Source organism: Trachinotus anak, unplaced genomic scaffold, assembly GCF_046630095.1.
Source record: "Trachinotus anak isolate AG129_WGS33_773 ecotype Australia unplaced genomic scaffold, CSIRO_AGI_Tana_v1 ptg000032l, whole genome shotgun sequence".
Taxonomy (NCBI): domain Eukaryota; kingdom Metazoa; phylum Chordata; class Actinopteri; order Carangiformes; family Carangidae; genus Trachinotus; species Trachinotus anak.
In genome coordinates this window covers 25,413,271-25,428,494 of record NW_027273883.1, presented here as the reverse complement: position 1 = coordinate 25,428,494, position 15,224 = coordinate 25,413,271, and the positions used below count along the sequence as shown (strand labels likewise).

Below are 15,224 nucleotides of genomic sequence, written 5' to 3'. Positions count from 1 at the left end.
AGCTTCAATTTCCGTATATTCCCTGAGAGTGGCCAAGCTTAAAGAACATGTACTGGAATTAAATTTATTTCTGACTGACATACTTATTTGGTAGTTGAGCAACATGTAACAGCAAGGAGGCAGCTGGAAGGAGGTTTGCTGCTTCCTACGGAGAGGAGAGTGAAGCAGTGATGTGATGCCTGTTACACAAGAACAGTGACAGCAGCTTCAATGCAGCTATTGACTACTCTGCAAGACACACACTCATGTGCATGTACACACATACATGCACACACAGGCAAACAATTACAGACATAAAGACAGACATAAACAAGCACACATACACACACACAGATCCACAAATACATAAACACTTGTAGTCAGAGGTACAAATAGACAGGGAGTCTTTCACCCAGATGATGTGCCTATTTAGGTCAGTGAGAACGTGGGCTGGATGGATGTCTGACTGACTCGTAAATTAGCTGGATGAGAAATAAATAAAGGAGACAAAATCAGACTGCAGGCAGCCATGCACAGAGAGACAAGGTAAACACAAACACAGTCCTCAGACAAGAATGCATATCAACACACACACACACACACACACACGCACGCGCGCACACACACACACACACACACACTTTTGCCCCATAAACCTTGTACTTTACAGAATAAACATGTTCATACTACAATAGACACACACCAAAGGTGGTGGTGATGACTCACTGTGTCCCTCTGGTTTAGTGTTTTCCTGCCATAGACACCAACACACACACACACACACACACACACACACACACACACACTGTGACTCAAAGCATGTAATTATACTGAATAAATATGAATGCACATATGCACAGATTAACAGATACATGCCTGTAATTATCGTGTCATAAATCTTGTAATTTCATGAGCCAAACATACACACACACATGCATGGGCACACGTATGCACACACATACCCACATTTACGGAAACACACACAAATGCAATTATCTTGTCATCCATCTTGTAATCATATCAAACTAATACGGATAAACACACACACACACACACACACATGCACACACACACACATGCACGCACGCACGCACACACACACACACACACACACACACACACACACACACACACACACTGCACACACACAGAGAGGTAGTGACAACTAGCTACTAGCAATGAGCAGTGTCCAGGATTGTTACCTTGCAGTGCTTTTACATACAGTGCATCCGGAAAGTATTCACAGCGCTTCACTTTTTCCACATTTCATTATGTTACAGCTTTGTTCCAAAATGGATTAAATTCATTTTTTACCTCAAAATTCTACACACAATACCCCATAATGACAAAGTGAAAAAAGTTTGCTTAAAATTTTTGCAAATATATTAAAAATAAAAAACAAAAACACATGTACATAAGTATTCACAGCCTTTGCCATGACACTCAAAACTGAGCTCAGGTGCATTCAGATACAACTAGATTGGAGTCCACCTGTGGTAAATTCACTTGACTGGACATGATTTGGAAAGGCACACACCTGTCTATATAAGGTCCCATAGTTGACAGTGCGTGTCAGAGCACAAACCAAGCCATGAAGTCCAAGGAACTGTCTTTAGACCTCTGAGACAGGATTGTATGGAGGCACAGATCTGGGGAAGGGTACAGAAACATTTCTGCAGTATTGAAGGTCCCAATTAGCACAGTGGCCTCCATCATCTGTAAATGGAAGAAGTTTGGAACCACCAGGACTCTTCCCAGAGCTGGCCGCCCGGCCAATTTGAGCGATCCGGCAGAAGGGCCTTAGTCAGGGAGGTGACCAAGAACCCTATGGTCACTCTGACAGTGCTCCAGCGTTGCTCTGTGGAAAGAGGAGAACCTTCCAGAAGGACAACCATTTCTGCAGCACTCCACCAATCAGGCCTGTATGGTAGAGTGGCCACACAGAAGCCACTCCTCAGTAAAAGACACATGACAGCCCGCCTGGAGTTTGCCAAAAGGCACCTGAAGGACTCTCAGACCATGAGAAACAAAATTCTCTGGTCTGATGAAACAAAGATTGAATTCTCTGGCCTGAATGCCAAGCGTCATGTCCGGAGGAAACCAGGCACCGCCCATCACCTGGCCAATACCATCCCTACAGTGAGGCATGGTGGTGGCAGCATCAAGGCTGTGGGGATGTTTTTCAGCAGCAGGAACTGGGAGACTAGTCAGGGTCGAGTGAAAGATGAATGCAGCGATGTACAGAGACATCCTTGATGATAACCTGCTCCAGAGCACTCTGGACCTCGGACTGGGGCGAAGGTTCATCTTCCAACAGGACAACGATCCCAAGCACACAGCCAAGATAACAAAGGAGTGGCTTCGGGACAACTCTGTGAATGTCCTTGAGTGGCCCAGCCAGAGCCCAGACTTGAACCTGATTGAACATCTCTGGAGAGATCTGAAAATGTCTGTGCACCGACGCTCCCCATCCAACCTGATGGAGGCTGAGAGGTTCTGCAAAGAAGAATGGGAGAAACTGCCCAAAAATAGGTGTGCCAAGCTTGTAGCATCATACTCGAAAAGACTTGAGGCTGTTATTGCCGCCAAAGGTGCTTCAACAAAGTATTGAGCAAAGGCTGTGAATACTTATGTACATGTGATTTTTTTCCTGTTATATATATATATATATATATATATATATATATATATATATATATATATATATATATATTTGCAAAAAACTAAACAAAATGTGGAAAAAGTGAAGCGCTGTGAATACTTTCCGGATGCACTGTATGTGCATAGGCAGGCAATAGTCATGGTATGTATTCAGGAACATATAAGGAGAAAGTGGGGCAAAACTACTGCTTTTCTGGAGAGATATTATTATATTATAATACAGACCATACCCAGCACTGACACTGGTTTTTGGACTATAGCAAACAACACACTATATTTCATTGTTTTTTTTGCAGTTGATGCTACAGTGTTTGGGTTTCTGCAAAGAAAATCAAATGAATCAGTTCCTAAGTGCAAGAGTGTTTAGCATGAAAAAAGAGAGAACAATTAAAAATTGAATAACTCCTCACTTAATTGTTAATCAGTAATCTTAATTACAGTAATTAAGGATTTAACATGTTCCAACATGTTCCAGCTAGGACTCCCAAATTAATTGAATGAAGCATAAAGAGAAAGGAAGAAAGAAAGACAGAAAACCTCAGATTTTCCTATTTAAAGGGAATCTCAGCTGTGATGTCATGGAAAGCTCTGCTCCTCTGAACTTATTTATCCTGTTGTTTGTACAGAAAACTATGTCCCATATGCAGCTCTCTCACAAAATTTTTAAACTCTATTATAAACAGTTCTGACCACATTATACACTCCTATAATACATGCCCGAGTTGAGAGAGGAAACTGCTTGGATCGTTCTTCCGACAGTTACAATATTCTTCTTCAAACTTGCTTTTTTATTAAAGGCTTCAAATGTTTTGTATTTAGCTATTCTAAGCAGGGTGATGTACAGTGTCATCAGCAGACGTCTCCTTTTCCTTTACAGATAGCTCAGCAAATAATGCAGTTTTAATTGACTGTCCTGAGCATGTGTGTGATTGTGTGCGTGGTGGGGAGAGAGTTGTCTCTTGGCTTTTAATGGTGTGTTTGTGCTCTTGATACACAACTTATCCTCTTTCCCAGCACTCATCACACATGTCTGCTCACACTGTGTAACAAGTTTTCTTTCCACACTCCCATCACATGTAAAGATGATATATTTCACATAATGGAAAAGGTAATTATAATACTATGATGTGCTCAACAGCATATTTCATTAGTTGCATCACACTTTATATTTTGTTGACCTGCTTCATCAATGGTGGTTTCCAACACTTCTATCACATCTTCTCTCGTTAACATGTACAGAAATAGAAAATGAAACATTTACTTTTAACGAGCAGCTACAATTCTGTGATACTCATGGATACGTAGAACTCAGCCTAGCCCAATGTCAGCTGGGACTGGCTCCATCCCTAGATAAGTGTTATAGATAGATTACTTTATTTAGTGAGTGCACCAGAAATGTTGGTAAATCCATGTCACATGTGATGGATGGTGGGGAAAGTCATGGTTATGACTTGCTAGTATTCATGTTAAGTTATATGTACAGAATTAGTTGTGTGAAAATTTAAAATACCGTGCAATCACAGTTTAGCATCACATCAACTACATTTGGGTTTTATTACTTTAAATGACAAACACTGGCTGCCATTAGGCACCTATTTACTTGGCTTAAAGACGCTTCTGTGTTATTGATTGCGAACTCAGATATATTGGAGTTTTAGAAGAATTTAAGGTGGCCCTTGCTTAACACCCTGAAACTTTAGAAAACACATACAAATAGACAAAACACAAACAATTTCAGAAAACATCTTTATCAATTTGACAACACATGCTCTGCAAATATGCACAATACAAGCAAATACACAAATGTGCTGCAAATACTCACAACACAGCTAAGTAGTAGGCAGATGACGGAAGTGTTTCCAGGGAACACAAAATGGTGATAACCCTGCCTTGGATACACGGATGTGTTATAATACATGCATGTGCGCTTGTTTTTCGATGTTTTTTAACTCTTTTTAAGTCTCACAGCATTGAACAACAAGGGCGTCCCACCCAGGTTCATCACTTTTTTGCCTTCCCTGGAAACACCTCTGTTGTCTTTGTGCAAGTTGCAAGGTACATGTGTTGTCAAATTTATGTTTTCTGATTTTGCTTGTGTTTTGTCTGTTTGCATGTGTTTTCCTAATTTGCAATGTGTTCAGCTCGCTGGGCTGCCATAAGAAATTGTAATTAAGATTTGGATGTTTTTTCCAACAAGGCTGTTGCAGTCCTAAATCTCAGCAAATAACTTGGTAAATACAATGTCACCATAAACAAAAGAAATAATGGCCAAAATAATGAAAATGTGAACGAAGTAAAAACAACTGGAATACCAGAAAGCTTTCTCTTTCTCTAATTTTGATTAAATGGTTGCAACTTCATCTAACAACTGTAAAAGTCAATCTTATATCACATTGTACGTATAATTTCACCAGTGCATAGACAGGTAAAGAGGTAGACAGACAGACATCCAGTGAGTCTGAGGCCTCAGCCCCAGGCAGCAGGTGGGCAGAGAGGGAGGAGGTCCTCCACTAATAACCCTGAGCTGTCAGTCACTTTATGGATGGGCAAAGGCTCCACATTAGTACAGCTCAATATGTCTCGACTGTAGTGGGAGACCACACTACAAGAGACAGAGCAAAGGAGGGAGGAAAAGGGGATGACAGACAGAGTGAGATAAACAGAGTTGATAGAAAAAGGTGACCACCAAGAGAGAGGAAGAGGGAGGGAATGTGTCAGACACAGAAAGGGAGAAGACAAGAGCATAAGAAAGCGGGAGGTACACTGGGACTGAGAGTAACTGCAGTGTTGTATATCGACAGCCTCAAGAAAAATGACACTGGTCAGGTTTAAAGGGATTCTAATTTTCCCACATTTAGATGGCACCACTGCATTATCTTCTTCTGTCTTTGTTTTTTGTTGAGAAGACACTGCTGCTCTTCTTTTCTCCTTCTATTGAAAAGACAACAGAGTAAACAGTCGGACATGATTGTTTTTTTCAATCAGAGCATGGACCAAAGAAGAACCCAGTTTAAGACTTGAAATAATCACATCAGTTTGGATCCATCGTTGTGTAGCTATGAAGCTGGACCCCCAGCTCATGAATCCCATCTCTGCTACCTGTCAGTTCATCTTTCAACCAAAACTTTTTTCCCAAGATTGTAATTTATAGCTCATACCCCCATGTTCTTATGCCTTTAATAAGTCATATCTACATAACAGAATGCATTTGAGTAATACATTTTACAAAATAAAATAAAAAGTGTAGCTTGACTTTCCATGTTTCTTCTTTACGGTTAACTCCAATGGTTAACAAACAGTCTTAACTATTTTTATAATAAACAATCTTAACACATCTTAACTAGAGCTTAAACATGTCCTTCCCCACATGATGAGAGACGATGTCAGAGAACGACGTCGTCTCTCACCATGTGTAGCTCACTGAGTGACTCCAGTTGCAATAATTGGCTGAGTAATGTCATGTGCCCAGTGTTGTAAAGGCTAGAAAAGCTGCGCCACTTACAATAGAAACCTACAATAGAGGTTAAACATCCAGGTCTGGATAGGACGGCATCCAGGTCCAGGTCCAGACCTTTGTCCACTTATTAGTGAGCTCTGGTAGATAATAATTGCCCTTCTCATTAAGGCATATGGCTTTGCTATGTGATGTAGCATCACTGCTGATTTTCCCTTTATACTCCTGATATTAAATTTCAGAATATTGTATTAACTATTTTTTATTATATATAATTGTGGGGAAAGCCTGTTGTAAGTGCTGTAACGTCTAATAGTAAAAAATATTACTATAATATTATAATAGGTAAAAATATTTCACATGGCATCTTTAAAGACATCATAGCCACAAGGATGAAGCCAAACGGGGAAAAACAATACTGAAGGGAAGGAAACAGCTGAGGGGAGAGAGTGTGATGGGAGTAAAAGATAACTTTCTAGTGTTGGTAACGTGGCCTTGGTGTGTGCCTGCCTCAGCAGCCGAACACTCAGCTCCCTCCAAAGTTCAGCAGAGAACACAATACATACAGTAAAGAGCTCACCATAGAAATGAGTGTGGCTTTAATCTCTCTGAACACGCGCAGACAGACACACGGACCTGACTGGGCTGAGTGGAAGGCCGGACAGTGTGTGTGTGAGCATGCATGTGTGTGTTTCACTTGACATGAATCAAAGTGTGAAACAAAACCTTACGTTAACCTTGTAGCTGTCAATCACCAGTGTCTGCCTACATCTTTATGTTGGCGTGTTTGTTTCTTACCGCTCGATGATGATTATCCTCTTCGCCCCTGCCAGACCTCAGCCGAGACTGACCAGAACTAACACACACACACACACACACACACACACACAAGCAGATTCACACAGCTGATGAATTATGTAATACATGTGCTGAGAGGAAAGAGAGAAATCTTGGCTCTGGGGTGATTTCTCCACATCTGCGGTAGTTGACCACAGTACAGATATCAGCAGGATGTATACACATATTTTCAGATAAGCTAGTGTGTGTGTGTGTGTGTGTGTGTGTGTGTGTGTGTGTGTGTGTGTGTGTGTGTGTGTGTGTGTGTGCGTGTGTGTGTGAAGATTAGAAGCCACTGCATTAATCAAAATCTCAACCACACAGTAAACACTGTATGCCAGGGTCGATGCTAAGTGTAATTAACTCTTAGGGAGCAACACACAGCAGCTAAGTTATAAATCAGTCGTTCAATGATTCAGTCTGTCCATGCAGTTTTCCATAAGCTCACAGAGTGAGAGGTCTGTCTCAGACAGTGGTGCCGGCAGGATTATATTTCATAGTACGCACAAAAACCGCTTGCAGGCTACCTGCAGGTTTCCCACTAGGGTTGCCACCTGTCCCGTATAATATGCAATCGAAGAAGATAAAAGATTGAAGATAAAATGCTGTGTCCTGCGCTGAATCAATACAGGACTCTTGTGCTGTGAATAATGTATTGTCATGTGGTGCACTGATGGCTGACCTGGTAGAGTGCAGGTTTTAAAGGCTTATATTTAACCGCAGTGCTCCAGGTTCGAGTCTGACTGGAGGCCCTTTGCTGCATGTCATCCGCTTTCCTCTCTGATACTACACCGCATTTTTTTGTTACCCTTGATTTTTTTAGGTCATAAGCACATGAATGAGTGTGTATCAGCATTTTGAAATCTCCAAAACTGTTTGCAGAACACCAGCATGCTATCTACAATAAAACACTGGGGTAGCATCATAATGGCTTTGTTTGGTCCAGTGTATAATGAGGGGTCTTCTTAATGGCAGGATATCTAGATCTCCATTTAAAATAGGATAAAGAGAAAATGGCTGAATATGAAACTCGCCACAGCAGATGGAGATTTTGGACTGGAGATAACATGAGATAATGCTGTTGAAAATGTAATCAGTCCCGTCACAGGTTCATTATCTGCAGAGCTTTATCAGAGGGTTTGTTCATATGAGTGAAAACACACAAAGGAGAACTTCATTCTGGGGGGAGCCAAGATGGTGGCATTGTAGGAGTTGTAGGAAATATGATTCAAATATGATATATTTCAATATTTTTCTTCAGAAAACAAACATACACACCCACACACACAATTACAGGTCTTAATTGTCCCAGTCCTCCTTGAGCGTGATGCATGTCATGATTTCAGAAGGAAAAGTATCTTCAAACAATACAAAAGAAACATAAGTCCAGCTCCTCCAGAGCGGTCCAAAACTCCGCCACACTAGTTCAAAACCACTGTGGGAGTGTCTTAATAATCCAGCAGTGTAATTCACATCAGTTAAAAAAGAAGAAGATCAAAAAAATCGCTACTTCCTCCCACTGGAAAAGTTCTCCACAAAACAAAAGGAAGCGGTCTCACTGGTATTATGGACCCATCTCTGAATGACATCCCTCCGTTGCTCAGTCCTCCTTTCCGCGAAAAGCAAACCGCTCTGGTAGTGCTCAGTTCTGGAGAGAAAAGACCCAGGTCTCCCGCAGACTTCCCGAGTCGGTTTCACCTGTCTCCCCTCTCTCTCTCTCTTCCTCTTTCAAAAACTCTCAGCTGACCACTCTGCCCTATGACCCCACCCCCTCCCCCAATACAACAAAACATAAATTTAATATGACTCTCACAGGGCTACACACACATATACAGAGGATGGAATCACAGGGATTACACTTAATAATCAACCATGACATAATTGACCTGACCTATAAGTGACCCAGACTCTGACATGTGGCGGTGCTCATCAGAGATTGGCTCTTTCTAACCTCTAATAAACTTGGGAGGACCACTGTGGAGAAACACACCATCTTCACACAGGATGAAGTGCCAGTGAGGTCCGAGGCTTATCGGGTGTCTCCTCTGAAGAAGTGATTGAGGAGCATGTTGAGAAACTGCTCAAAGATGGCATCATTGAGCCTTCCCAGTCAGCCTGGGCCTCTCCTGTGACCGATTCTGTGTGGATTACAGGCGGATAAATGTAAAGACCCTGGAAGATGCATATTCTATGCCAATCATACATGACATCTTGGAATTACTGGAGGGTGCTTCCTGGTTCAGTGCATTGCATTTGCAGTCTGGTTATTGGCAGGTGGCTATGGAAGCGGAGAGTAAGCCAAAGACTGCTTTCTTTACATCCCTTGGCCTCTTCCAGGTCAAGTGCATGCCAGTTGGCCTACGGAACGCAGCTGCAACTTTTCAGTACCTAATGGAGAAATATGCTTTGTTTGTATCGAAGATATTATCATTTACTCAGTTCCGTGAACAGGAAAAGGTGAATCATATTTCTCCCATGATTTAAGCTTGGTAATAATCAGTATTAGCCTGCTAATTGTTACAAAAAGGTAAAGTGTGATGGCAGAGAAAATACTGAAATTCGAGAGGCAATTCATATACAACACATACCAAAAATCATTGCCATTGAAAAAAAAACAGAATCGATCTCAAAACAGATGGAGGAGCTATCCACTACTGCCCAGCAGCTTACCAATGTAAATCGACAAAAACAATCACTGGAAGGCATGAAAAATGAGATCCATAAATTAAAAACAGAAAAGATTCTGAAAGCAAATATCATTGACTGTCAGAGTTAGAGCCAAAGATGGTCACCGAAAATTTTATGGCATGACAGAGGAAGATGGAGAGGACATCAGGAGCAAGATATCCTTGGGAAACTGGCTCCCAAAATTCATGACAGTCTGAAGGAGGGGGTTGATATCGTCCACTGCAATGGGCAAGGAGGACGGCTCAAACAGACCAACCATCGTCCAGCATCGTTATGCCACATTTTTATGTTGCGCACTTTGAACCTGAGGTGTGTTTAACTATACCTTTCTACTGGAAGAAGGATTTCACTCAGACAGCTGGATTTTAATGCATCGAGCTCAGTAAACATGAGGGGCAGACTGGCCTGCAACCACCCCCTGAACAGCGTCTGAGAACAACTGAGTGTGTGTTTGCTTTCGTTTAGTATTTCACCGGATTTAACTTATTTCATTAAGTGGAAGTGGAGAAAAAATTCAACCTTGTCTCAGTGAATTTTTTTGGACTGAACTTATCTACAATGGCTGTGGACTGCAAACTTCAGTACTCACAGTTAAAGCCTCTTCACTGCCTGAAATCTGAGCTACACCAAAAAGACCAGCTGACTGAAAGCTTTGTCTCCGTGGTTACAGCCCAGGCTAAGCGATCGTCTAGTCTTGGTGTCCTGGAGGTGAGGTCACCTCCTCTGCAGTACATTATAAAATCTTGGCCTTAGTATTTGCAAATAGAGTTAGAAAGATTTTGTCATAGCTGAAACTCAAACAGAATTTATGTAATGATGTTGGATTATGTAGATGCAGTTAAATCCAAGGTACTTATTTTGTTTTTGAACTTTTATAAGGCCTTTGTCACAATTGAGCACAAATTTCTTTCACAGTCCCTCAAGGCTTTTGGTTTTCGTAATAATTTTGTCAACATTGTGTGTATGTTTTATAAAGATATTAATAGTTCAGTTATAATTAAGTTCAGTACTTCTAAAAGATTTCAAATCAGCCGTAGGGTCAGGCAGGATTGTCCTATTTCTCCATTTTTATTCATTTTGGTCACAGAATTATGTCAATTAATATTGTGAAGGATATAAATTTTGCTTATTTGAGGATATTAGCATGCAAATATTTGCGAATTAGCACTTAACACAAAGCACAGCTGGGGTATGTGTATGTAATTAGTTTTGCAGCTACTTGATCACAAACCAAATGGACAAATTGAAATTTTGACCACAAGCTTAAAAGTCAAAAACGTAAGTGAAAAAAAAGTTTGTGAGTTAAAGTTTTTGAGACTTCTTCTCAGGACTCTGGGTCTCTACAGACTACACAATTGATATCTGAAGATGTCCCGTGAGCTTCATTCTTCTCATTGTCAGATGGAATTTGATTACATAACAAATTTCTCACAAGAGTCACACCAGGTTACAAAAGGCCTTTTTCACAGCACACACATTGACCTGTCATCATAGGAAAAGCATAGGTGTTGAAAATAACATTAGCAATGGCTCTCCTCTTTATAAGTGTCACCTGTGCTTTTCCTACTGTGACATGTCAAATTATCATCTGTTGAACATAAAATGTTATAGTATCTCATGACAAAAAAGATAAAAAAAAAAAAAAGAAGAAGTGGACTACAAACAATGGGGGAATAGAAAAAAATCACACTGGAAAACTCAACATGGAAGAACAAAGAAGACTGTGTGTGACTCAATACTCTTCAGTTATTTATTCACTGTAATCCACCGTCTGTGATAATTCTGTTAATGCTGTTGCTGTGGTAGACTGAATTCAAAATAGATAAATATTCTTATAACTGTAGCTGCTTCTTGATTTTTGATTGATTAAAATCAATTTACTGCTGGTTGCATTCATTTCAGTCCATTTCTCTCCATTTGGCACCAAAATTCCTCTTAAAACACTACAATTTGACAAAAAATAGACAGATTTCATCTCAAGATGAAACATTTTTGGATTTGGATTTTTAATTTGTGTAGTGGTTCAGCTATAAGGAGGGATATTACTCCCCAGAGAAAGAGCTCAGCCTCCTCTGTAAGACCTCATATGACTTGAATTGCAACAATCATAATTAGGGCGACTGATTATGTTTTAATGAGAAACTGTTAAGCTCAAGTCTACGGAGGCTAATACTGTTGGCTGCACAGTGTGGACTGCTTGTCCTTCTGCAGCACTCTGAACTCCTGTCCTCAAAGAGCATGACCTTTGTGATTCACTCATGACAAGTACCCTTTGTCATGAGAGTGAACAATGCTGTCAGTTATCAAATTTGCTCATGCAAATACAGGATTAAATAAACATGGTAACCATTCAGCTTTCATCTTTCTAAGGTAGGCTACAGGTATTTTGATATGGGTCTCTCTCTCTCTCTCTCTCTCTCTCTCTCTCCCCCTAGATGCGCTGTCTCTCAGATATAGATCAAATGAATGAGTCATAATATGTTATTTGATAGCCTGGTCATTTTTAATCAATTTGATAGTGTTTCTCCTCTTCGCTGTGCATGAGTTCTGTGCCAAAGGAATTAACCCATGTAGATGCCTGTCCCAAATATAGGTCGGTTGAATTCAGTGACTGAAGCAAACAAAAGCCGGGGCTATCAATTAAAGTTTTGCATTCTTGCATAAGTCTGAGACTCCACTGTATAGATAGAGTTTACAAATGAATCAGTAAATTATACAAGGTTGGTTAATTACAGAAAAAATGTTGCAGCATGTTTTTCACATCTGGAGAGATGCTATGCTTTAATTCTACATGCAAAGTATATTCCTTTAATATTCTTACAATACAGGACAGAAATGCTCCTATAAAAAATAAATAAAAAGCAAACTTAGAAAAAGAATAGTACCATATATATTACCAATATTTAAAAGGTGATTTAAATGGTGTACAGTGTTTCAGGGTTAAGAAGTAACTGGATATGAATTCAAACAAAATTATCATATTTAATATTTTGTCGAAAACTATGTATTTATGTGTGATCAGTCTATCAGAACCACAGACATCATCTGATGCTCCCCCAGACCTTCAGTGCCACCTTCAGCTCTTGCTTGTTTTAGTCTGATCTTCAGCAAGTGTATATAAATTTCTCCTCTTCACCATGAAAAGCTCTTTGTTTGCTTTGACTGTTTCTTCAGAATTGTTGTTCTGATGAATGACAAAATGTAATCCAATAAGTTTTGATCGAGGACACTGAATGGGCCTGTAGACCTCTGCATTCACCCTGTTGCTGCTATATATCATGAAAAAATGCCACTGTGCCAGTTACACCACCATGTTTGACAGATGAGGTACGTTTTTGGTCATCAGTTGTTCCTTTTTAACCCCACACTTTCTTCTTTCCATTAATATCCCATCGTTTTGTTTTTGTTTTTTTTCATTGATCCATGGAACTTGTTCTCTGGTTTTGAGGTGTACTAGTGGTTTGCACGTTGTGGTGAATTCTGTGAGGTTATCGTTTAAGTCTTATGAAGTATCAAAAGAAGTGTTCGTATGGACTCTTCTCTTCACTGACGACAAGGAAACATGTACACCAACATCCTGGAGAGTATTCTTGACTTATTGTGCAGTCATAAATAGGTTTTTCTTCATCATGCAAAGTCTTGAGTTATCCTCAAGACTTGTGATCATTAGTACACCAGGTCATTTACCATTTTCTAGTTTTCCTGTGCACAGCTGCTTTGTAAGAACATATCCAGCTGTTGATTTTGGCAAAACAAGCTACCTTTGATATCTCTCTGGTAGATTTTTGCTTTGTTTGAGCCTCATTATTATCCTCTTCACTTGCACGGCCCCCTCTTTACCATGCAATATGTGGACCACGCCACCTAAGTCTAAATAGCAACTCGTGACTATCAGCTCTAAGCCAGGTGTGAGCTTGTTTGTGCAATATGTGCTAAAAGGTCTATATTCCACACACAGTTTTTCAATATTGATGTGAACCTGACTTCAATGTAGTACCTATTATTTTATTTCAAATTGAATGTGCTTAAGCACTGTCCAAATACTTGTGGTCTGGACTCTACAGGACAAAACATGATAACTTCATATGTACATATTGATCAGTGTAGATGGATAACCTGGATAAGGATACATCGCTCTGTTCTTTCTGAACAGCAAAAATTAAACAGTCCACTCCTCATTTTTTCAAATATCTTAATTATTCACAGTGGTGTTTCTACCATCTTTGACCAATCAGCTCACTGAAGGCATTGCCTGGTAGGGACTATGTAATAAGACAATATAACTTTTCTCACAGAAACATTTTGACATATGACAGCAGAAGAAGTTCTGATGTAAATGATTAAATAAATGATGAATGAATTACATTTAGCTGCTTTGGTTTTAGGGTCCTGGTATTGTGCATGGTGGCTCACTGTCACTTGAATAGAACAGAGCATCATTATTAGTGACACCAGTGTTTTTCCTACTGTGGCAAGTAAAATATATGTTGTGTTGTGTCCAAAGTCATTCCTTCATTCCCCTTCTCCCCTACAGACAGATTACACCACAGTGAGCAGCAAATTGAGATTTTAGAGATTTACTACTCTTCATCATTTTATGTCATCACCACATCATCACAGACGTAGAGTTGCCTCACTGCAATTTTTTAATCTGTAAACAAGCCACATTGCACTATTGGATCAAAATCATAATGCTTCCTGCACTAACCAGCCACTTCATTAGAAACACCTTGCTAGTACCAGGTTGGACCCCTTTTGCCTCCAGAACTGCCTTAATTCTTCATGGCATAGATTCAACAAGCTGCTGGAAACATTCCTCAGAGATTTTGGTCCATATTGACATGACAGCATTACACAGTTGCTGCAGATTTGTCGGCTGCACATCCATGATGCAAATCTCCCGTTCCACCACCACCCAAAGGTGCTCTATTGGATTGAGATCTGCTGACTGTGGAGGCCATTTGAGTTCAGTGAACTCATGTTCATGTTCAAGAAACCAGTTTGAGATGATCTGAGCTTTATGACATGGTGTGTTATCCTGCTGGAAGCAGCATCAGAAGATGGTACACTGTGGTCATAAAGGGAGGGACATGGTCAGCAACAATACTCAGGTAGGTTATGGCGTTTAAACAATGCTCAGTTGGTACTAAGGGGCCCAAAGTGTGCCAAGAAAATATCCCCCACACCATCACACCACCACCAGCAGCCTGAACCACTGATACAAGGCGGGAAGGTTCCATGCTTTCATGTTGTTGACCTCTGACCCTACCATCCGAATGTCGTAGCAGAAATCAAGACTCATCAGACCAGGCAACATTTTTCCAGTCTTCTACTGTCCAGTTTTTGTTGAGCCTGTGTGATGTAGCTTCAGTTTCCTGTTCTCAGCTGACAAGAGTGGCCCCCGGTGTGGTCCTCTGCTGCTGTAGCTCATCTGTGTCAAGGTTCGATGTGTTGTGCGTTCAGAGATGCTCTTCTGCAGTAACAAGTGGTTATTTGAGTGACTGTTGTCTTCCTATCAGCTCGAAGCAGTCTGGCCATTCTCCTCTGACCTCTGACGTCAACAAGACATTTTCTCCCAGAGAACTGCTGCTGGATATTTTCTCTT

The 15,224-nt window shown here is 40.5% G+C and overlaps 1 protein-coding gene across 3 annotated transcripts in view; it reads right to left on the bottom strand.

Moving 5' to 3' along the window:
• LOC139612752 (low-density lipoprotein receptor class A domain-containing protein 4-like) overlaps positions 1 to 15,224 on the bottom strand; it is a 229,446-nt gene that overhangs the window by 128,821 nt on the left and 85,401 nt on the right. The gene's annotated exons all lie outside the window — the stretch shown is intronic.